The 26130-nt window shown below is 42.1% G+C and overlaps 1 long non-coding RNA gene across 2 annotated transcripts; it reads right to left on the reverse strand.

Moving 5' to 3' along the window:
- Nucleotides 1–756: 756 nt before the first annotated feature.
- On the reverse strand, nucleotides 757–19128 carry LOC147016173 (uncharacterized). 2 transcript variants are annotated; one of them, XR_015050043.1, is made up of 4 exons: nucleotides 18222–19128; nucleotides 17968–18125; nucleotides 16209–17575; nucleotides 757–1228 (listed from the first exon to the last, which is right to left on the reverse strand). It is a non-coding gene; the product is annotated as an uncharacterized LOC147016173 (long non-coding RNA). The 2 variants fall into 2 exon arrangements; XR_015050044.1 differs by having other exon boundaries at nucleotides 16209–16278; nucleotides 18222–19125.
- Between the last annotated feature and the right edge of the window lie 7002 nt (nucleotides 19129–26130).

The raw sequence follows: 26130 nt of genomic DNA on the forward strand, positions 1-26130 counted from the left end.
TTTTCCACTTCTGAAAATTAACGTTATTTCCTTAGCAACGCACGATGGGATGAAATAGGATGCGATGAGACATGCTCTGTCCCTGTGAACCATCCATACCTGTACAGAGTTAAGCAGAAGCTTCTTCGTAATGATGATTTATTGTGCCTGAACGAACTATTTTTACATGTGTTTAGTGCAAAGAAAGGGCTTTAGACGAAGCAATCCTATTTTTTAATGAATTTGATAGCTTATATTTCATAAGCACGAGATAAAGACAAGTTTGTTTCTGCTCCATTTGTGCACTCCGTTTGCTCCTGGTAATCCATGTATATGTCTATAACTTATTGATAACTAACTTCGATCAAGAACAGAGGATTGAGCATGGTGACTGCATATTGTTGTGAAAAGCCAGAAGAACGGCGTTTTGAGTTTGGATTGAGAACATTTTCTCAAGCTGTCGGGATAGCCTCGACGAGAGGTCCATACTCTCGCCTCGGAGCTAGAATCCCGATCCAACTATAAACGACCATTCTGATGTTTTACTGAATATCTGAAATGTGTACACCGTCTATCAGGACGTTAAATGGAAGGACCCATCTGCCAGCACTGGTGGTTGGTGTATGTTACAGATCCCATAGTGTCTATCCTGAGGAGTAGGCGAGTTATCGTCAGCACCCTCAACAAATTACTAATTCCTACCACAGCCAATCGTCAGGTTAGGCCAGCTCGTTGATGAAAATGGGTCAAAAACTTTTGCGGGCTGACCCCTCAAGTAGGGATTAATTTGGACAACTTAAGAATAACTAGATTGATACTGTTCCCTCAATCTGTGATAATGAAAACATTTTGTTCTAATAATTATTTGCATGACGTCAGCCGATTATGTGTCACAGTTGGCGATATGTTTTGCATTAAAATTCAACATTTTCTTCTGTGAACTTGTCTGAAATTCTTCGCCTTCAAAGTATGCATTTTGTAAAACGAATTGACTCTAAGCATGGTTCTATTTATGACTATTTCTGTTTATTTCAGAGGAAAAAAGTACTTTGTGTCTTGTGCAAAACAGTTTCACGCAAATGCCTGTGCTTCATGCTTCAAAACAACAAAACTCGACAAATGTAGCTTCGGATCCACTCCCACCCAATCAAAACGAACTCAACACCAGCTACATGTGGTTAAAACGACGTCTTTTTGCCAACGTTGTTCCTCAATGGTCCTGTGGTAGGTAGGCAGCATGAAAGAGTGACTGCAAGGAAAAGAAAAGGCAGGCAGTGACAAAAAGAAAGGCAGCAGATTGACGGTACATGAAAGAGAAAACCATTTATACTTTAACAGATCGTTTATTATATAAACAAGCTCAAATGAGCTAAGATCCTCGTCCTCTTAATGATGACGTCATAAAAACGAACATGACGTCATTGTGATGTATCAGGTTTGTGATAAATTATCTGTGCTAATGCCTGGCTTGATTCTCGCAAACCAAATTCAAACAGCTTGCCTAGTTTCGGAGATAATGGTATAGGCGATTTCCATTTGTGGCGATATTATGACGTCAACTTTTTTTCTTGGAAGAATTTCCAAAATCGGAGATGGTTACTGCCTGCGCATGGGCTTTGTGCATATACATGGCAAGTTTTACGAAGATCCGATGAAAACTCTGGGTTGTGAAACAAAAAAATAGGAATGACATCATAAAAATTGATCTGACGTCATAGTGATGTATCATACGTGCGGTAATTCATCTCTGCTAATGCCCTGTTCGATTCCTGCAAACAGAATTCAAAAAGCTTGCCTAGTTTCAGAGATAATTTTTTTTAAGCGATTTCCATTAGCGGAGATATTTTGACGTCATAACTTTTTTCTCGGAGGAATTTTCAAAATCGGAGATGGTTACTGTCTGCGCAGGGTATTTTTACATATATACGCCAAGTTTCAGGAAGTTTCGATGAAAACTGTAGGCTGTGAAACAAAAAAGTCCACAAGAAGAAGATGAAGAACAACAACGTGAGTAAGACTGAGAGATCCTCCACGAGGATCTAGAAACACAGAAATGTGGAGAGAAAAGCTTGTCTCAAGAGTACAAGCAGATCTCTGACTCAGAATATGAGGAGGCAAACAACAGGATAAAACAAAACCACATGTTTGAGAGTAACCTGAAGGTATTCCACCACAAATTGGGGGAAACAAACACAGAATGTGTTTACTCTCCCTGAAAAATAAAAGCTAGAGAAATTCTGGAAAGGAATTTTTATCCCGTGGGATCTTCCTCCCCACGGGGTCGAAGCGCCACTCGCTTTCTCTCTTTTCTTGTGTACAGTTCATTTGAACGTCTATTTCTCCATTATCCGTGAACAGAATTCGATGAAAATTTAGCATATACGAGACACATATGCGCAGGCATTAACTGAGCCCAAAGTGCGATTGCGGCCCTTCGGGCCAAGGAACGGCCCGTTTTGGCCCATTTTCTTAAAATTGCTATTTCTCGGTTATTAGTGGATGGAACCAAACTAAACTTGACAGGTATATTCTGGAGACCATTTTTTTTAATGCATTATGCTCTTTTTTGCATTAACTGAGCCCAACATGCGATTTTGGTCCTTTTTGCCGAGAAACGGCCCTTTCGGCCCATTTTCTTAAAATTGTTATTAAAAAAAAATAATTAAATGTGCTGGGCGATGCCCAACACAAAATTAAGTTGCAATTGATGACATCAAACTAGCCTCACCTCTGTGAGGTGTTCTGCTTTCTTTTTCTGATGCGATGAAAATTTTACCAAATTTCAAAACTATCCGTCGTCCGTGCTTTCGCTCACCTGAGAGTTGTACGAATGAACTCCCACGGGGTATGTTCGCAATTCGAACTTGTTGAAGATCGAAATGAACATAACAAGGAAGCAGACTAGATCCCAAACTTGGAAAAGAAGAAGCAACATCTCAAAGAAATGTCCCCAGTGATTATTGATGAAGAAAAATGAGAAAACAACTTCAAGAAATGCCAACTTTAAAAGCCCAGGTGCAGTTGGAATTCCAAACTCCTGGCTAAAACAACTTTATGCTCTCCAAAATCACGACGCCAGGACATTCAATGAACTGATCCAAAAGGAAAAGGCAGTGGATGAGTGGCTCGTAGAAGGAAACCCAAAACACTTTTAAATAACATGCCGACCAACATACAAACTTTCAACAGGAATCATTACAGAAATGATGTACCAATACCGAACACAACGAGGATGTTTGGAGACAGAACAAAAGGGATGTAAGAGAGGTTGTTATGGAACAATTGACCACCCACTACTGAACAAGACCGCACTTGAAAATTGCAAAATGTGAAGAACCCAATTGTCCACAGGCTGGACAGACAATACGTGGATGACAAATTGCATGCAAATATACAAAATCAATCACCAAATAATCAAACTGTTTGAGAAAGCAATGGAGCTCTGGAATATTATATTGATTTACAGCACTCCGAAGGAAATATCGAAATACCAGATGTGAAGATTCGGCGTGGGATCTTCCAGGGAAACAGCCTTTTCCCCCCTCTTGTTTTGTTTGACTGTGGACCCACTGAGTAACCTCATCAAACAAGGACATGGATACACCTTAACAACCGAGAGAGGAATATCCAAAGAAACAGGAACAGTGACACATCTATGGTACATGGATGATTTCAAGCTCTTTGTACCGAATGATGAAAAATTGACTGAAAAAGTAAAACTAGTAAAACGGTTCTCTGAGGACATTCATATGGAATTTGGACTCGGTAGTGTGTCAAGTGCACATTTGTAGAAGGTAAACCAACAAAAACAAAACAGCCGTTTTTACAGCCATTTTTCCCTGTTTAGCAGGGGTTAGCTTTTTTGCGGGCTCTGTGCAATCATGGTTCCCTTCTTGAGGTAATGTTTTTTTTATGGCCGGATGCCCTTCCTTATGCCAACCCTGGTCGCCTCTTATGACACACAGGGATATGGTACACCTATTCTAACCGGGGCAAACACCGGGACCAGTACACTGGTACTCATTTCACCGACCTCGGAAGGATGACAGGCAGAGTCAACCCTACCTGGTATTAACACAACAGCTGAGGGGGATTTGAACTCAAGAACCTTGGATCCCAAGCCAGCCATCCTATCCACTAAGCCAACTTCTCCTTCTTCTTTTCACTGCTCCCGTTAGGGGTCGCCAAAGCAGATCATCCGTCTCCATCTCGCTCTGTCCTCCAAATCTTCCATTGTGACACTAACCACCTGCATGTCCACCCTCACTACATCCATAAACCTCCGCTTTGGCTTTCCTCTTCTCCTGCTACCTGGCAGCTCCATCCTCAGCATCCTTCTCCCGATATACCCCGCATACCTCCTGTGCACATGTCCGAACCATCTCAATCTCGCCTCTCTCACTTTGTCTCCAAACCATCTTACCTGCGCTGTCCCTCTAATATACTCATTTCTAATCCTGTCCATCCTCATCACTCCCAATGAGAATTGCAGCATCTTTAACTCTGCCACCTCCAACTCCGCCTCCTCTCTTTTTGTCAGCGCGACCACCTCCAAATCATACAACATAGCTAATCTCACTACCCTCTTGTATACTTTAACTTTCACTCTTACAGATACCTTTCTATCACAAATCACTCCTGAAACTCTTTTCCACCCACTCCATCCTGCCTGCACTCTTCTTCACTTCTCTACCACACTCTCCATTACTTTGGACAGTTGATCCCAAGTATATTAAACCCATCCACCATCACCACCTCAACTCCTTGCAACCGCACCATTCTACCACCCTCCCTCTCATTAACCCACATGTACTCCATCTTACTCTTACGGACCTTTTATTCCCCTTCTCTACAGTGCAGACCTCCACCTCTCGAGGTTCGTCTCAGCCTGCTCCCTATTCTCATTACAGATCAACATGTCATCCGCGAACATCATAGTCTATGGAGACTCCTATCTGATCTCGTCCGTCAACCATTGCAAACAGGAAAGGGCTCAGAGTCGATCCTTGATGAAATCCCACCTCTACCTTAAACCGGTCCATCATTCCTACCGCACACTTCACCGCTGGCACACTGTCCTCATACATATCCTGCACCACCCTCACATACTCTACCACTCCCGACTGCCTCATACAATACCACAACTCCTCTCTTGGCACCCTATCATAAGCTTTCTATAAATCCACAAACACACAAAGTAACTCCTTCTGGCCTTCCCTATACTTCTCCATCAACATTCTCAAAGCAAACATCGCATCAGTGGTGCTCTTTCCTGGCATAAACCCATATTGCTGCGAACAAATCGTCACCTCTCCTCTCAACCGAGCTTCCACTACTCTTTCCCACAACTTCTTGGTGTGGCTTAACAACTTTATCCCTCTGTAATTTCCACAGCTCTGCACATCACCCTTGTTCTGAAAAATCGGAACCAGTACACTTAATCTCCACTCCTCCGGCATCCTCTCACTTTCCAAGATTTTATTAAACAATCTGGTTAACAACCCCACTGCCATCTCTCCTAAACACTTCCATGCCTCCACTGGTATACCATCTGGTCCAACTGCCTTTCCACTTTTCATCCTCTTCATAACAGTCCTCACTTCATCCTTACTGATCCACCCCACTTCCTGATTCATTATCTCCACCTCTTCCAACCTTCTCTCTCTCTCATTTTCTTCATTCATCAGCTCCTCAAAGTACTCCATCCACCTTCTCAACACACTCTCGTCGCTCGTCAGCACATTCCCATTTACGTCCTTTATCACCCGAACCTGCAGCACATCCTTCCCAGCTCGGTCCCTCTGTCTTGCCAATCGGTATAAATCCTTTTCCCCTTCTTTTGTATCCAACTTCTCATACAGCTCATCATATGCCTTTTCCTTAGCCTTCGCCACCTCTCTCTTCGCCTTGCGCCGCAACTCCTTCTACTCCTGCCTACTTTCTTCATCTCTCTGGCTATCCCACTTCTTATTCACCAACCTCTTCCTCTTTATACTTTCCTCTACTTCCTCATTCCACCACCAAGTCTCCTTATCTTCCTTCCTCTGTCCAGATGTCACACTGAGTGCTTTCACAGCTATCTCCCTCACCACTTCTGCAGTAGTTGCCCAGTCATCCCACACCTCTTTACCACCATCCAACACCTGTCTCGCCTCTTCCCTGAATTTCACGCAACAGTCTTCCTCCTTCACCTTCCATAATCTGGTCCTTGGTTCAGCCCTCACACGCTTCCTCATCCTCACCACCCAAATCATCCTACAAACCACCATCCGATGCTGTCTCGCGTCACTCTCCCCTGCCATCGCCTTACAGTCTCCAATCTCTTTCAGGTTGCATCTCCTGCTTAAAGCAACAAAAACTTAAACCTAACCACGAAGCCAAAACCAGGCTTAAATCAAAAAACCAGACAACATAAAAATTGACCTTGAAACACCAATACAGCAGTAATACCTCGGAGTAGAAGAGGGCCACCAAATACATCAAAAACAAATGCACAAAACAATCGCCAAAGAATACCTACGTAGAACGAAGCTGATCTTGAAAAGGTACCTCTCCCCAAGAAACAAAATCTCAGCCATAAACCAACTCGCAGTACCAGTGTTCCAATACAGCTGCAGAATAATAAATTAGCCCCAATCAGAAATCAATAAGTTAGATATTAAACCAAGAAAACTCCTTACCATCCACAAAATGTTTGAGATGGGAGGGAGCGGCCTGCTGGAACTTAACCGGGTGCACAGAGTGACGAGTGTTGGACTAGCTCAGGATGTAAAATGCTCAACAGACGATTGGAATTCAATTTGTAAACAAACATGAACACAACAAACCCGAAAAAGTATCCCCAACTCACCTTGCAAAAAAATTCCCAAAAACAGGTGCGAAGAGAAGATGCTACAAAGGAAAATGAAACAGCAACAAATACAGCCCAAACGGTTGCAAAAAAAATGCAAAATGTATAATAAAAGTGTGTGTGTGTGTGTGTGTGTGTGTGTGTGTGTGTGTGTGTGTGTGTGTGTGTGTGTGTGTGTGTGTGTGTGTGTGTGTGTGTGTGTGTGTGTGTGTGTGTGTGTGTGTGTGTGTGTGTCAGTGTCAGAGTGTGTGTCTCCTCCATAACTCCAAAACCATGAAATCGAGCAGCCTGAAACTTTGCAAGCATACGAATGGAACTCCAAGAGAGTGCACAAGTGAAAATTGGGTGTTTGGGTTAATTAAAACACCCCTTATTAAGATAATTAACGGCTTTATTTAATTATATCTTTCATCAAGGTGTCGTCCATAGTCAGCTCTCTGTTAATTAACTGCTCTGGTCTTAAGTTACCATTTTGTTCAGCTATTCAAACATGCCTTGCTTTAGAAGCACGATCTATTCTCACAGAAGAATTGAAATATATAATCGAAATATTACATCTGATTTGGGAATCGGATCTCGTTCACGAAATAAGCATCAATCTGGAGAGAAATCTGAAATTTTTGAAACAAATTAGGGATTTTTATCACCAAGTGCATTTATTTAAGCAAAACATCTATATATTACGAAAACTCTCATCTTGTATGTATGTATGTATGTATGTACCTGAAATACATCCAAAACGGTACACGATAGCACAAAAATTTTATGGCCACCTTACTCACCATTCTCCTGCGGTGTGCAATATCAAGTTTCATTCAAATCGGGCAAAGAAAAAAATATTAAAAATCAATTCCTCATTCAGTCAAGTACTCTTCGGGAGTATTTGATCAACGCAAACAACCTCAGTGGTATATTTCGCTGGAGCTATCTTTTTTTCTTGAAATGATGCTTTTTTCATCAACCGCTGTCACAACGGGAACCCAGCGGGTTCACGGGTCGTCTAGTAAACTATAAAGCTCAATTTTTTCTTCTGTTCGGACGATTATATTTAATGAAGGAAATATTTTTAAATGTGCAGAAAGTATAACTTCATTGGGGGCAACGCCATGCTCGATCTGTAAACTGTTTTTGCAAGCCATGGCGATACAGTCCACAAGGGTCCCTTTCAGCAATTACGTACACAGTTTGCTTTTTCACCATTTTGTGCTCTCTGCTTTCGTTAAAAAATATTATTTATAAATTACTCATAGTTGCTGCAATATATCAATTGTCATTTTCTGCAAGTGAAGAGGTACTTTATTTGTTGCTGCAAGTGAAGGTTTTTTTTTGCTTTACACCATTTTGTGCAATCTGATTTCATGACAAAGTATTATTATAATTATACTAATAGTTGCTGCAAATATATATATATATATATATATATATATATATATATATATATATATATATGTGTCTGCAGTTGCTGAAAACGAAAAGATACGTAGACAGCACATATGGATGAGGTGGTGTGTGTGTGTGTGTGTGTGTGTGTGTGTGCGTGCGTGCGTGCTGGGTTTTCTTTAGAACACTGCAGTTAAAAGGAAAACGTTGCTGTTTGTGCATATTTTATCACCCCGGTCACACCCTGGTACACTGTCCACCCTCCCCTTGCACTGCCTTCCCTTCAATTCCCCACATGCTGCCTTCCCTTCCCCTCACGCTGCCTTCCATTCCCCTCACGCTGCCTTCCCTTCCCCACGTGCTACCTTCCCTTCCCCACATGCTGCCTTCCCTTCCCCACATGCTGCCTTCCCTTCCCCACGTTCTGCCTTCCCTTTCCCACACACTAAATGTTGAGGATTCTGTGTGGGTAGAGATTAGAGATTGTAAAAACAGTAAGATACTGGAAGGATGCTTTTATAAAGCTCTGGATGTGAAGGAAGAGGAGGAAGGAGGAGACATGAAGAATTCAAAATGGCAGGTGGAAAGGGAAGAGTATTGATTATGGGGGATTTTAACTTGCAAGGGACAGATTGGGTCCAGTAACAGGAAAAGGGCAGAACGGATGAGGATTTCCTAGTTTTGATCCAAGATTGATTTTAACCCAGTTTGTAGATCATCCCACCAGGAGGAGTGCAGTGTTGGACCTCCTTTTAAGTAACGATCCCAATATGGTGGAGGAGGTGGAGGTTGGGGCACATTTAGGAGCAAGTGACCATAACATTGTGTGTGCAAAGATTCTGTTGAGGGTTAGAGTTCAGGATGGTAGGGTAAGGCTATTAGATTTCAGGAATGCAAACTTTGAGGGTATGAGGAGAGAGTTGGGTGATGTAGATTGGGAGACTCTAACAACAGAGAAATGGGAAACCTTCAAGGACCAAATGTGTGGAGTGCAGAGTAAGTACATTCCAATGAGGTGTAAAACAAGAAGTAGAAAGAGACCAGGGTGGTTGATCAGTGAGATAAAGAATGCTATGAAGGAGAAGCAAAATGTATTTATCAGGTTTAAAATATCAGGACTGGAGTTAGATTTATATCACTATCGGAGTAAACAGGCAAGTGCAGAAAATAACTCGGCAAGCCAAGCGAGAGGATGAGAAGGACATGACTAAGAATATTAAACATAATAGCAAGACTTTCTTTAAGTGTATCAGGGGAAAAGAACAGGTTAGGACCAGTGTGGGCCCATTGAGGAATAGCACCGGGAGAGTGGTCAGTGATGAAAGTGAGATGGCAGGCTTATTAAACAAGTATTTTGCTTCAACTTTTACGCAAGAACAATCAGGAGAATTGGCAATAGCTGAGAGTATCTATCGAGGAGATGAGGAAGGGCTTTTACAGAAGATCCAGGTTGGAGTGGAGGAAGTAAAGGAACAGCGAGGTAATGTAAGAGTGGATAAGGCTCCGGGTCCAGATAATATGCAACCGAGAATATTGAGGGAGGTGGTTGAGCAGGTAAGTGAGATGTTAACGGATGTTTTCAATCGCTCACTGGAGTCGGGACAGGTACCGGAGGATTGGAGAGTAGTAAATGTAACAACATTATTTAAAAAAGGATCCAGAGAAGAATTGGGAAACTATAGACCTGTGAGTTTGACTTCAGTTGTGGGGAAGGTGATGGAGACATTAATTATAGACCTGATGAGGAACCATTTAAACAAATACAAACTAATTAAAGGTAGTCAGCATGGGTTTACCAAAGGTAGTTCCTGTTTAACAAATCTTTTAGAGTTCTATGAATCAGTGTCTGATTGGGTGGATGAGGGAAAGGCAGTGGACTGTGTACGGAGTGCTGTTGGTGGGGATCTTGTTGAGGGGGGCTGTGTGGTTGATGGGTGTTTTTAACCAAGCCCACGTCCCCTCTCCGAGGGGAAGAAAAAAAAATTACAACAAAAAAATTACAAAAAGACAAAAAAAAAAAAACTACAAATTTTTTTTTCTTTCATTTATTAAAAACATTTTTTTGCCTCATTTTCTTTGGATCTTGGGTTGGTGTGGTGTTCACGCAGGCATGATGGGCTGAATGGCATCCACCTCTGTGTTGGATTTCCTTTTTGTTCCTTGTTGTTGTTGAGGTTGTTTGCATTGATCAAATACTCCCGAAGAGTACTTCACTGAATCGGGAATTTATTTTTTAATAATTTTTTCGTTGCCCGATTTGAATGAAACTTGATACTGCACACCGCAGGAGAATGGTGAGTAAGGTGGCCCAAAATTTTTGCGTGATCGCGTACCGTTTTGGCTGTATTTCGGGAACATACAAGATAAGAGTTTTAGTAATACTCGTGCAGGCCCGTAGGTGCGTGCCAGTATGTGCAGCTTCGTTCCTTCGCTCTCGTAAACGACGACTGGATTGGGGCATCGTTTCAATTAGATCAGACCAACCATCTATAATTCCAGCAATCTGTGTGTCTGTCTGTCTGTCTGTCTGTCTGTCTGTCTGCGACCGCCGTTTCTCAATGGCTGCCAGTCCGATCTCATTGAAACTTGCCAGGAATATTGCCGGGGACCCGCGGATGTGCCTTTTCGAGGTTTTATATCGATCGGACGAGCGGTTCCCAAGTTACGGCCATTTATCTGTCAACCAATGACAAGACACGGTGCTATGACGTCACGAATGACGTCACAATTGTTTATTTATTTATTTTATTTCATTTTTTTTGCACGATCGATGGTCCGATCTGATTTAAACTTGCCAGGAATATTGCTGGGGACCCGCGGATGTGCCTTTTCTAGGTTTGATATTAATCGGACGAGCGGTTCCCAAGTTACGGCCATTTATCTGTCGACCAATGACAAGACATGGTGCTATGACATCACGAATGACGTCACAATTAATGTTTATTTCTTTATTTTTCTTTTTTTGCACGATTGACGGTCCGATCTGATTGAAACTTGCCAGGAATATTGCCGGGGACCCGCGGATGTGCCTTTTCAAGGTTTGATATTAATCGGACAAGTGTTTCCCTAGTTACGGCCATTTATCTGTCGACCAATGACAGGACATGGTGCTATGACATCACGAATGACATCACAATCAATGTTTATTTATTTATTATTATTATTTCTTTTGCACGATTGAAACTTGCCAGGAATATTGCTGGGGACCTGCGGATGTGCCTTTTTGAGGTTTGAGAGAGAGAGAGGCTGCACATACTGGCACTCACCTACGGGCACGCACCTACGGGCCCGTACTAGTATCATAAATGGCCATAGCTTAGGAAACATATTCACGTCCCCAGCATCAATTGTGACGTCATATCAAACGAAGAAGAAGACGAATTGTGACGCCCCTCTCTCTCGCCTCCCCTCTCTCGCCCCCCTCCCCTCTCTCGCCCCCCTCTCTTGCCCCCCCTCTATCCCCCTAGTCTTGCCCCTCCTCTCTCCCCCTCCTCTCTTGCCCCTCTCTCTCGCCCCTCTCTCGCCTCCTCCTCTCTCCCCTCTCTTGAATTGTGACGCCCCCTCTCTCTCACCCCCCTCTCTCGCCCCTCCTCTCTCGCCCCTCTCTCTGTAAATGTATTCACAAATGTCTACCAAGCAACACAATTAATTCAAACCTTGGGAAAAAACAGCTTTCAAACCCTTGTGAAATAGCTGTTTTCCTTGGGAAAATTCAACCTTGGGAGTAATTAATAATTTGAACCATTAATTCAAACCTTGGGAAAAAACAGCTTTCAAACCTTGGGAAACACTTGCGAAACAGTTGAAACGGATGAAGAACGATATCAAACCTTGAAAAGGCACATACTCAGGTCCCCAGCATTGATTGTAACGTCATACCAAATGAAGAAGAAGAAGAAGAATTGTGACATCAATCGTGCAAAAAACAAACAAACAATAAACATTAATTGTGACGTCATTCGTGATCTCATAGCACCGTGTCTTGTCATTGGTTGACAGATAGATGGCCGTAACTTGGGAACCGCTTGTCCAATTAATATCAAACCTTGAAAAGGCACATACTCAGGTCCCCAGCGTCGATTGTGACGTCATACCGCACGAAGAAGAAGAAGAATTGTGACGTCAATCGTGCAAAAAAAACAATAAATAAATAAACATTAATTGTAACGTCATTCGTGACATCATAGCACCGTGTCCTGTCATTGGTTGACAGACGTTATTGGTCATTATTAGTTGACAGACAATATATAGGTCGTTATTGGTTGACAGACATTGGTCATTGTATCACATTATTCTTTTTATTACTGCCAATTATTGTGCTATTATTATTAATATGCTGTTCTCATTATTCTGAGATATCTTTGGGAAAAAATGGCATGATAAGGTGGAACGACACTTCAGCTGCGACATAAACACCTTTCCAACACTGAAACAAGCAGTCATAGACTGGTACTTACGAAATCGTCAACTTGACCTCTGACCTTGTTTAATAAAAGCTGTCTCGAGAGAAGGTAGCGACGCAAACCAGAAGTTTTTATGATGATTCTGTACCAAACCATCAAAAATCGTAACGTCGACCGAAGCAAAAATCTCCATTTCTCCACGCAATTATTTAATATTATTTTATAAAAGTCACAAAACCGTAATATTCGGCCATCCACCAACAATCTTTACATAATCCGACGGCTTAGCGAGTCAGACATGCGACGATAACCTTTATTGGGATAAAAAAATGACTTTTAAACACCATCTTTATCGAAAACACCGTCAGCGCGCACACTCAAAACCTTTACGTGACTCAACGACGCCTCTACTCGAGCGCGCTGCACCACGTGACGAGCCGTGATGCGGTGAGTGAAATATTTTTTGTACAATCTTAAAACGTCTCCAAAACATCCGATTTTTACCAGAATTTCGACAACCCAGTGTTAAGCGTCCTAAGCGATCGCAAAAACAGAAGACAAAATTAAAATTGAAGTTAAAACGAACTCGTAACATCGACCGAAGCAAAATTACTCCATTTCTCCACATGGATTTACGGAATTATGTTTGACCTCACTGTGACCTTGACCTTTGACCGATTTTGACCAAAATCTAATCAGCGCTAGCCATCATCCTCCTGAATCAAGTGGTGTAATTTGACATTGGTATCTTCTTCCATTCTCGAGTTATTGTGCCTACAAACAAAAACAGAAACACACACACAAACAAACACACACAAACAAACACACAAACAGAGGACGGAAGTCATCAATATACTGACGAAATCTTTAGACTTCGTAAGTAAAAAGCAATAAAATGGCCGTAATTTGGGAACCGCTCGTCCAATTAATATCAAACCTTGAAAAGGCACATCCGCGGGTCCCTGGCAATATTCCTCGCAAGTTTCAATCAGATCGGACCGGCGGTTGTCAAGAAACGGCGGTCGCAGACACACACACACACACACACACACATTGCTGGAATTATAGATAGATACTAGACGACCCGTGAACCCATTGGGTTCCCGTTGTGACAGCGGTTAATAAAAAAATCATTTCAAAAAAAAAAAAGATATCTCCAGCGAACTATACCGCTGAGGTTGTTTGCATTGATCAAATTCTCCTGAAGGAGTACTTGACTGAATCGGGAATTGATTTCTTAATAATTTTTTCGTTGCCCGATTTGAACAAAACTTGATACTGCACACTGCAGGTGAAATGGTGAGTAAGGTGGCCCTAAAATGTTTGCACTATCGTGTACCATTTTGGCTGTATTTCAGGAACATACATACATACATACTTACACACAAGGTGAGAGTTTTAGTTTTATACGAGCAAAGTACCCGCTCATGGGAGGGTACAGTTATCTGTTGAATGGCGTTGGTCCTGTTTCGATCGGATGAAATTGACATTATCCGGTGACCTTGACCCCGTGACCTTTGACGTTGATCCCCTTATGTCCATTCCCAGGGATCACATATGCCAAGTTTCATCTCATTCTATCCAATGGTTTGGCCATCTATAAAGGACAAACAAACATGAAAAATTGACGTTCTAGTCAATTTATGACGTCATATCTCGAAAACCGGAAGTGGGAAGTGAATGTCGTCAATCAACTGTGTCATTTAATTTTGATTATCTGTCGAATGGCGTTGGTCCCGTCTCGATCAGATGAAATTGAAGTTACCCGGTGACCTTGACCCCTTGACCTTGAACTTGACCCCCCCCCCCATGTCCGTTCTCATGTCCCAAGGATCACTCATGCCAAGTTTAATCTCATTCCATCCAACGGTTCGGCCGCCTATAAAGGACGAACAAACACACACACACATACATACAAACATATTCTGTTTTTTTAGTATAGTAGATAGATTATTATCTTGTCATCGATTTCAACAATTTACCAGCCTGCATCACTCTACATCTGCTTTTACCTTCCAAAAAGCACAGACATCTTCATGATCACAACCACAATATGGAAAATAGGAATTGATCTTGGTTATCTGAACACATTTATGAGATTTCATTTAATCTTGTCTACAACTGCTGAGCAAGACCCATAGTGGGTCAGGCTGCAACCTTCATGGTCTCGTGGAGATACGTACTTGTCCTGCATGTAATATATCTACAACTTACTCCAAGTGCATCAAAATGTATATCTTCTTTTGGGATTCGTCCTATCGAGCACTGTATTCATAATGAGTGTTTACATGATCATTTATTTATTTCAATTTGCTTGTTACCTCCACCACCGAAAGTAGACGGAGGTTGTTTTCACCCCTGTTTGTCCGTCCACCCCTGGTTGTTTATCTGTGAGCAGGATATCTCAAAAAGTTATGGACGAAATTTGGTGGATAGGTTGGGCGCTTGACAAGGTCAAAATGATTCCATTTTGTTGACGATCCGGATACGAGAATATTTTGAGTGATTCATTTTCACCATTGAGAGATAGGGCTAAAACGACCTATAGCAGGATAGCTCAAAAAGTTGTGGATGGATTCGGACGAAACTTGGTGGATGAGTTGGTTCGGTGACAAGAACAAGCCGATTAAATTTTAGTTCAGGTTCGAATCCAGATCCGGCCTATCAATGGGATACAAAACGTAAACGAATCAGCCTGGCGGAGGTATGCGCTCCACCGCGCACCGTTCTAGTTAGTATTGCAACATTTATGACAAATTTAACAAGATTTACTTAATTTCCTAAATAACTCAAAAAGTCCACTCACGAGGAACGTTAATCATCTGTCTGAAATGCTCAATTAGTTTCACGTGTTGAGCACTGAAACGGGAGTGCGACCACAGACGTGATGGCCTGAACGGCCTTTCACGGTATCAGACTTTCTTCTCTTGGAAAAGCAAAATTGATTCACAAAATTTGTTTGAAAAGCTGTCATCTTTGTTATTGATCAAAATGCTTACGCAAAAATATGTTTGTTTTCCCACGTATGAAAAATAGCAAATCAGATTGGATGTTTGCGATTAAGCCATCGCACAACAAACGACCATGTCCTATTTTATAAAAACACATTTGAGAAAATGTACACGTTTGAAATGCTCTGTGTCCCAATCTTCATTGCACAAACAAACGTACATTCATCTCGTTTCTCTGCTTGTAAAAACTGGCACACGGCCATGTTACCGGGGGTTTTTACCATTTTTCATGCTTTACTAGCCATCTCTCCGATATGTGTTGGCTCCAGGCCGGTGTAGCTCATATTGAGTTTTTGCTGCACCAGCAGAGTGGGAAAGAATCACATCTGACTTATCTCTCCGGTACAGCAGAAATTTGACAATACCTTTCATGGTTTATGCGATGTTTCTCCATAGCAATCAAGCCATCATGTCAGGTCAGGAAACGTGTTCGCCGACGAGTTGACGAGTTGTCTCGTGCGGTGACCAAAGGGTTCAAGTTATGTAGGCGCATGCAGGGTGGCCTGAAAGTCGCTTAACCCCCTCCCAATAAAACATTTGTTCTTCAACTATTTTAATTGACAGGTCTTATTGTGTCGTACTTACAATAATTATGTATCTGTATACGCTCCATCATTCTCCTTGCACCACCGAACTTGGTTTCCATGGCGTCAAGCTGAACAAGGTGTGAGGAAGGGGCGCCAGCCCAGAGTGGAGAACAGTATTGAGGAGACGGACACACTCACGGTGACAGTTAGTAGTGCAGATATAAATTCATAGTATTTAGTACACTATGCAGTAACACAAATTAATGCAACAAAATACTGGCATTTCAAATGAATCCATCCATCCATCCATCCATCCATTGGGAGCATACTCTGTGCAGAGCATTGGTGCTGCCTAAGCGGTGTCCTTGGCTATTGGGTACAATCCTGGGCGGGTCACCGCTCCGACACAGGATACCAGCAAGCTTGTACTCATTTTGCCGACCTCGGAAGGATGACAGGCAGAGTCAACCCTACCTGGTATTAATTCAACAGCCGAGGGGGATTTGAACTCAGGATCCTCAGATCCCAAGCCCACCGCCCGAACCATTAAGCCAACACCAGACATATTTCAAACGAATCATCTACATTCTACATCATCAGCCCCATAGTAGTCATCATCGCCACGCCACCAACCCACAGGCGCTGTTCTTGTTCAGTGGCGGTATAGCTTTTACAACTCTTACACCCATAAAAATCGTTGCAAGACAAACCCGACCAACAGCATGAGCAGAGCTCTCCTTCACAATGAGTTTTCACACAGTCACAATGAACACTCTCTTTGAGGATACACTCTGTGGATTGTCATCGATGTGATAGACAGTTCATTGTTTGATACGTTCCACCGATGTCCATCTGGGGAATGGGAAATTATAATTTATCATATCGGGGGACGACCCTTATAGAAGCCAAGTCAACAATATCTTGGCAGATTGATGTCAATGTGACGTCGGCGTCATCATCTATCACGACAATGTTTGTCATCCTGGGAACATTTGACAGTCCAACACTCCAGACATGGAGTTTATACAATTCAACGGGGATGGTGTTTTCAGCAGTTGCAAGCGCAAGAGCTCCTGCAATCGGTGGCCATGGACAGTCCAGAGCAGGTGTTCTATATGCAAGGCATTCTTCATGATGAGCGCTGCTTGGTGGACATGCGAAGTTTCATCAACATTTGGTGCCGAAGCTACTGAATGATGACTTCATTCAATCTCAATGACAAGGACGTCACTGTGCAGGTTTCAGTCAGCTTCGGATGACAAACCATCCGCCGGCTCCGTTAAAGAATCGTTCTTGAAGCGGTCAAAAACAGTTCTGGTCGATAGCAGGTCGACGAATACAACCCGACTTCCGTTCGGCACGTAGAGTTCATGGAGCACGAGCTGCGGGTAGTCCTATTGTAGCTTTCGCTTCAGTTTATCCGACCTGCGGAAAACAAAGACGATGTTTCGAGGTGACAGAGGAAGAAAAAAAAAGTTCTATCCAGAAGTGAGATGTTGTTGTTTTGAAATTGTGAAAAAGTCAGCAACGACAACAACATTTCTATCAAGTTTCAAGTTTAATCTCTAAATGTGAACCAGTCTCATAATTTACTTCGAAAGAAAAAAAAATTCATAATCTCGATCTCCTTTACCGCTTTAGATGAGGAAAATACATTCTGAAACAAATAAACAGCAACGCAACCACACGAATTGGCGCAGCAGGTGACTTCTCATGGACTCAGTATTTGTGTCCTGAAGCATCATTTTTGAGTCCATTTTTTGAGATGGCGACCGGCAAATGACACCGAGCGCCATTCACTACGCACCTGCATTTACCTGAAAGTCTGTGAGGGGGAGCCTCGTTCTCTTTCAGCACATTTCAAGAATCAAGTGATGGGCTCGTAGGTCATCCGGAATACTTCACCATTCTCGATTCGCTCCTCCTCCACGCGACGGTCCTGCGAAATGAAGTGGAGGCTGCGTTGTGGTTGGCACTGAAATTAAATAAATACATCATCAGATCATGGCCATCCTTAATCTTGGAAATAAACTCACTGTTACATTCAATATGATGATTTTTTTTTTTTTACCTCTCAGGTGCAGTTCTTGGTTTTTGGTTATTGCACAGGAACCTGTTGTAGTCCTTGTATCAAAGTTGATGATGTCTCACTTCAAGGGCAACGCAGTCTTTTCCTCCGATGTACGTCGCACAATGCTTTCACGGTGTTTCGGTGTGGAAACTTCCAGAAGTTTTCCTGAAAAGTCATCCGAGTTGACGTAAAATAAATTTCCATTCATCCTTTTCACTCATTCAGGGGAATTTTGATCGTTTCACACTCTTGGAAAATTTACTAACCTGCTGTCAATGTCCCGACTCACATTGAGGCGCCTTTTGTTGTTTTATGAGACACTCTCACATGGCGGCATTACACCTTCTTGAAAATGATGCACACTGCAGGCAGGACATCTGCTCAGGCAGGAAGACTCGATGGTGAATATAATTTTTAGATCCTCGTGGAGGATCTCTCAGTCTTTACTCACGTTGTTGTTCTTCATCTTCTTCTTGTGGACTTTTTTGTTTCACAGCCTACAGTTTTCATCGAAACTTCCTGAAACTTGGCACATATATATCTTCTTCTTCCTCTTTCGGCTTGCTCCCGTTAGGGGTCGCCACAGCGGACCAACTGTCTCCATTTCTCTCTATCCTCCACATCTTCCATTGACACTCCAACCACCCGCATGTCCGCCCTCACCGCATCCATGAACCTCTTCTTTGGCCTTCCTCTTCTCCTCCTGCCTGGCGGCTCCATCTTCAACATCCTTCTCCCGATATACTCCGTTTCCCTCCTGTGCACATGTCCAAACCATCTCAATCTCGCCTCTCTCACTTTGTTTCCAAACCGTCCTACCTGCGCTGTCCCTCTAATACACTCATTTCTTATCCTATCCATCCTCGTCACTCCCAACGAGAATCGCAGCATCTTTAACTCTGCCACCTCCAGCTCTGCTTCCTGTCTTTTGTTAGCGCCACCGCCTCCAAACCATACAACATAGCTGGTCTCACTACCGTCTTGTATACTTTCCCCTTCACTCTTGCAGCTACCCTTCTGTCACAAATCACTCCTGCAACTCTTCTCCACCCACTCCATCCTGCCTGCACTCTCTTTTTCACTTCTCTCCCACACTCTCCGTTACTTTGGACAGTTGATCCCAAGTATTTAAACCAATCCACCTTCCCCACCTCAACTCCTTGCAACTGCACCATACCACCACCCTCCCTCTCATTTACGCACATGTACTCCGTCTTACTCCTACTGACTAACATTCCCCTTCTCTCCAGTGCGTACCTCCACCTCTCAAGGCTCGATTCAGCCTGCTCCCTACTCTCCCTACAGATCATGATGTCATCCGCGAACATCATGGTCCATGGAGACTCCAGTCTGATCTCGTCCGTCAACCTGTCCATCACCATTGCAAACAGGAAAGGGCTCAGAGTCGATCCTTGGTGCAATCCCACTTTAACCTTAAACTGGTCCGTCATTCCTACCGCACACCTCACCGCTGTCACACTGTCCTCATACATATCCTGCACGATCCTCACATACTTCTCCAACACTCCCGACTTCCTCATACAATACCACAACTCCTCTCTTGGCACCCTATCATAAGCTTTCTCTAAATCCACAAACACACAATGTAACTCTTTCTGGCCTTCCCTATACTTCTCCATCAACATTCTCAAAGCAAACATCGCATCAGTGGTGCTCTTTCCTGGCATAAACCCATATTGCTGCTCACAGATCGTCACCTCTCCTCTCAACCGAGCTTCCACTACTCTTTCCCACAACTTCATGGTGTGGCTTAACAACTTTATCCCTCTGTAATTTCCACAGCTCTGCACATCACCCTTATTCTTGAAAATCGGAACCAGAATATATATATATGTAGAAATTCCTTACGCAGGCAGCAACCACCTCCGATTTTGGAAATTCTTCCGAGAAAAAAGTTGACGTCATAATATTGCCGCTAATGGAAATCGCTGATACCGTTATCTCCGAAACTGGGCAGGCTGTTTGAATTTTGTTTGCGGGAATCAAGCCGGGCATTAGCACAGATAATTTATCGCAAACCTGATACATCACAATGACGTCATATTCGTTTTTATGATGTCATCATTAAGAGGACGAGGATCTTAGCTCATTTGAGCTTGTTATCACCAAGCATGGAGAAATAATCCAACATTAAAGCTTACCAAACACCTAAACCTGCAGGAATCAACAGTTAAACTTTTAGTATGTGCTACATATTACCTTTTTCTCTGCATACTAATATTTATGTTTTAGAACTGTGACCTCAGAATGAAACTGAACAATATAAATGGTGTTGGGTTACAGCCTTTCAACGTGTGAATTGAATTCAGCAGGAACAAATGATGGTCTCAGACTCCAAGGCGACTCCACAAGATTAATGGAGCATGAAGACAAACGCCTGAATGATTGAACAACAATTGTAAAAGTAAATAACGATGGAACATTAAATTCACAATGTCTTCCTCTTTGCCTCCCTGATGTTAACAAACAGTATTTTGCACCACTCCTTCACATTTACATATCCAGGCGATGCATGACGTCATCACCAGGCGGGAAAGGAAAGGACACTCGGTTTTTACTCCGTTTGTTATTTGGCAAAAAAAAAAAAAAATTTTGGACAAGCATGTTGACCTTTTACCTTTTAATCGCCTCCCGGTCACAATTTTAAACGGATCTTCACGAAACCACCAAATTGTGGAGTGGGTGGTCAGAGAGAATCCTATTTCTTTTTGAGGTCAAAAAGTTCTCATTGGCCAAAGGTCAAAACTTTTTCTGATTCCTAAAACCCTCGATTTTCATCTGATTGACTTTAAATTTGAAGAGGATTTATATTTCAGGTCACTCAAAGGTAAATCTAGACCAAAACGTCAACATGGGCCAAATTTCCAACTGTCAATTTCCATCCGATTGACTTGAAATTTGAAGGGCATTTGCATATCGGGTCACTGAATTCAACCAATGAGTTGTTGAGGTAAACATAGGCCATAAGGTCAACATAGGCCAAAATTTCTCAAATTGTCAATTTTCATCCAATTGAAATTTGAGCAGTATTTTCACATCAGCTCACTCAACAAAATCACCAATTATTTTTGAGGTCAGCATATGCCAAAAGGTCAACATAGGCCAAAGGTCAACAACTTAGGTGCGATTTCCAAAATCCTCAAATTTCATCAAATTGACTTCAAATTTCAAGAGGATTTGCATATCAGGTCAATTAATTCCAACCACCAATTATTTTTAAGGTCAAAAGGTCAACATAGGCCCAATTTCTAAAATTAAGAGATAGGGCCACAAACTATATGTGTGTATATATATATATATATATATATATATATATATATATATATATATATATATATATATATATATATATATATATATATATATATATATATATATATATATATATATATATATATATATATATATATATATCTCCACACACACATCTCATAATATCTCAAAACGTTGTGGATGAGTTGGCCAGGTGACAAGAACAAGCCGATTCGATTTTGGATCATATCCAGCCCATCAGCACAATACAAAAAGTAAATTTTTTAACCTGGCAGAGGTATGTGCTCCACTGAGTGCCGTTCTACTTTGATCTGTTCTGCCAAGTGTCCCTCTGAGTGTTTTGTTTTTAATATACAATGTCAAGGCTCATATAAGAACCAACACACAGAACGTGTAACAAAGGCAGCAGGAGACAAGAGGGACAAGAGAGGGAAGCACAAAACAGTGGGGAACAGGGACATTGGGAGATCTGTGGAAGGAAGAGGGATGGGGGTGGGGTGGGGAACATGGGGTAAACAAGATGGACACTCCAGAGACTTTCAGGAAGGAAAGCAGGGAATTAGAAGGAGGTTGGTTTGGAGTGCATTGATGGTGGTAGAAAGGATCATGCTTTTAGATGCGAGAAGATAAGAGATGGTGGTGAACAGCTGTTTTGTTGATCTGGAGGGAAGAGTGGGATTGAAGAGAGTGTGGGAGTTTGTTCCAAGGGCGGTAAAAAAAGAGGAATGAAATACTGAAGGTGAGCAGTGATTCTTGATTTTGGTAGTTTTACCAGAGGGGAGTTGCTGGCAGACCTTGAGCACCCTGCAGAAATATGGGGGGGGGGGGACAGAGAGCAGACAGCAGGAGGGGCAAGGCCAGAGAGGTGATGACAGAATACAGAAAGACCGACTTGCCTGCGGTGAGAGAGTGAAAGACCAAAAGGCTCAGCCCCATCGTGGGAGATACCAATGATCCTAAATGCCTTGGTTTCTATAGCACAAAGGTGAGAGGCTGGATCACCAGCCCAGAGGAGAGAGTACTCCATCCGGCTGTGGACAAAAGCTTTGTACATGGTTAGAAGCTCAAATTTGCCAAGGAAAGACTTTGCACGACGGAGAACGCCCAGTCGGTGACTGGCTTTGGAGGCCTGGTTGGAGATGTGGCTTTGCCAAGAAAGATCACGGCAAATAGTGAGACCAAAAAGTTTGAATGAAAGGACTTCAAGAGGATTATTGAGAAAGTTGATGGGGGGGGGGTTCCAGATGGTACTTTCATAGAGACATAGTAAGAGTGTGAGATTTGTCAGGATTGAAAGACATGTTCCAAATGTTAGACCAGTTTGTGATTTTGTCCGGATCTGCAGAGAATGAAGGGGCTGTGACTTGCCGATCTGAGGGATGAGAGATGGTACGCCAGAGGATGGAGTCACAAAAGAGATAAAGAGGATTTTCCAGAGAGTCGGAGAGGTCATTCATGAAAACCCGAAAGAGCACAGGGCCCAGAACGCTACCTTGAGGAACTCCAGCCTGGACAGGAAGAGGGGATGAAAGAACTCCATTAATGGGCCACACGTTGACTGCAACAGGACAGGAAATCTGTGAGCCATGAGTGGAGATTGCCTTGGATACCCATAGGAAGAGAGTTTGGGAAGCATGGATGGGGTGCCAGACTGTCTCGAAAGCACACGATATGTCGAGCAAGATGGCTCTGATCTCAAGTCTGGCATTGAGGACCTCCATCCATTGTTGGGAAAGTAGTAGCAGCAAGTCCAGGGTAGAGTGACCTGGTCTGAATCCAAATTGATGATTAGAAATCAGGCCATTGGAGAAGAGGAAGGATTTAATGTCAGAAGCGATGATGGATTTCAAAACCTTGCTGATGATTGGGAGCAGGCTAATTGGTCTGTATTTGCAAGAATCTGTTTTTGCACCTTCTTCTATGCAGAGCGGTAATGTTTGCTGATTTCTAAGGTGATGAGAAATGGATGACCTTGAGTTTTTGATGAAGAGAGCAACTCCGCTGCCAGGAAGATGCTCAGGTATATCGTACTAGAGTAGGCAGTCACCGGAGAGAGAACCAAAGGAGTCAGAGACGTCTTGAAGGAGGAAAGTTTCTGTTAAACAGATTATGCCTGGTTTGTCACTGGCAACCTATTTGGAAAGATCTGTCAAATCTTTCATTTGTTTGTTTTTTCATGTTAGTCACCTATTTCCATCTCATCTGGGCAATACCCTAGGCACCTTTTGAGCAAGGATGCTGATATTTGGACACAATAGTAGTACAAGAGAAAAGAAAAAATATAAAAAAAATACAAAAGGTCGAGTAATATAAGATAAAATCATCGGATAGACAGACAGACAGACAGACAGAAGCAAACAGAACTAGAGGGGGAGCACTCGGGAGAGTGCAAAACCTCCGCCGCCAATACTGCTGGGTCACTCAAGTGAACCTGATATCTTATTCATTAAATATGATGTCAACAGTGCTGACAGTTATAGTTCTTTTCTCCATTTTTTTTTTGGGGGGGGGGGGTTGGAAATCACTTAAAACATGTAAAAATGCCAAAAAAAAATCGAAATTTTGTTGAAAAAAAAGTTGCAAAAATTTTTTTTCTCTAACAATTTTTTTTGGGGGGGGGTTAGAAATCACTTAAAACGTAGAAATGCAAAAAAATATATATTTTTTCTTTTTTGGGGGGGGGGGTTGGAAATCATTGGTGATATTAAAAAAAAATAAATTATATTGGCAAAAAATTAAAAAAAAATTCTCCAACAATTTTTTTTTTGGGGAGGGGCGGTTGGAAATCACTTAAAACATGTAAAAATGCAAAAAAAAAACATTTTTTTCTCTAACAACTTTGGGGGGATTGGAAATCACTTAAAACATGTAAAAATGCAAAAAAAAAAAATTTTTCTCAAACAATTTTTTTGGGGGGGGTTGGAAATCACTTAAGACATGTGGAAATGAAAAAAAAAAATTTTCTCTAACAATGTTTTTGGGGGGTAACTTTTTTGGGGGGGGGTTGGAAATCACTTAAAACATGTAAAAATGCAAAAAAAATAATTTTCTCTCACAATTTTTTTTGGGGGGGTAACAATTTTTTTGGGGGGGGGTAACAATTTTTTTTGGGGGGGGTTGGAAATCACTTAAAACATGTAGAAATGCAAAAAAATTCTCTATTTTTTTTTGGGGGGGGGGGGTTGGAAATCATTGGTGATATTAGCAAAAAATAAATGATATTGGCAAAAAATTAAAAAAAAATTTCTCCAACAATTCTTTTTTGGGGGGGGGGTTGGAAATCACTTAAAACATGTAAAAATGCAAAAAAAAAACATTTTTTTTCTCTAACAATTTTTTTTTGGGGGGGGTTGGAAATCACTTAAAACATGTAGAAATGCAAAAAAAAAAATTTTTTTTTCTCTAACAATTTTTTTTGGGGGGGGGGCGGGGGGGACCAAGTCCAAAATTTAATGGCATGATCCTTGGACCATACCTAACCCCCCACCAAGTTTCGTCGAAATCCGTCGAGGAGTTTTTCCGTAATACTGTTCACAAACAAACAAACAAACAAACAAACAGAAAGGGGTGAAAACAGTCACCTCCATCCATCTTCGAAGATGGCGGAGGTTAATAAGCATTTATACATTCTACAATGTATAGGAATTGCATCTTTTCTGTATGTCCGAACTACAAAATGTTAGTGGTGAAACTCATGAAGCAAACAAGTGGGCAATGAGGCGCACATGGCATAGTTAGTTTAATCCTTATCTTGGAATCGATGGATAGTCTCAATGTTGTGTTTGTTGATGTGGAAATCTGTGCACCGTTTCACTTTCATGAGAAAGGATTTTGTCTTACAGAGGCATTATTACCCACAGCGCTGCTACATCAAATATGTTTTTGCAATTAATATGCAAGATGTACAGATTTTTTTAAAATCTCAATTTATTTATTTTATTTATTCGTTTGCAGCCTGTGGCTGCTTGGCTGCATCATTTTTTGTGGACGCAGCTGTGCTGCTGATGCAATGCCCCGTTTACCAGCATGCTGGTACTCATTCTGCCGACCTGGGAATGATGACAGGCTGAGTCAACCCTACCTGGTGTTAATTCAACAGCCTGATGGGAGACCCAAGCATGTTAAGCCAAGCACCTTAACCATTAAGCCAACACCAGGCCTTACTTCTGTAATCATGGCTCCCTTCATGATCTCCTTGGATCACACACCATCATATTGGAAGACTGTCAGCTTTGAAGACTGGATTCTACCCTCGATAAGGTTGACTGCTCACCAGGTGCATAACCGCAGCCTGGACGTCACTTTGTCCACGGTCTTCCACCTGTGCTTACCTTTTGCAATCTTGTGCCTCCTGTCAACCACAGCTGATCGATTCTTTTGCTTTTCCCGTGCAGAAAGGCTGCTCGTTTCGGTGACACAATGACATTTTTTTAATGTCAATCGCTGGAGAAACTATTTCTCATACTTACCGTGATAAGTTGATTTGGAGTTAGTTGTTGTTACCAACAAAACACATGATATATGGCACGAAAGGAGCCCGTTTCTCAAATCACACCCATCTAAATTTTAAAAGATCGATTTCGGACATCACAGGCAATTACCTCGAGCCAGTCAG

This window comes from Eptatretus burgeri, chromosome 12 (assembly GCF_056783735.1).
Source record: "Eptatretus burgeri isolate ZD-2024b chromosome 12, Ebu_testis_v1, whole genome shotgun sequence".
Lineage (NCBI taxonomy): Eukaryota > Metazoa > Chordata > Myxini > Myxiniformes > Myxinidae > Eptatretus > Eptatretus burgeri.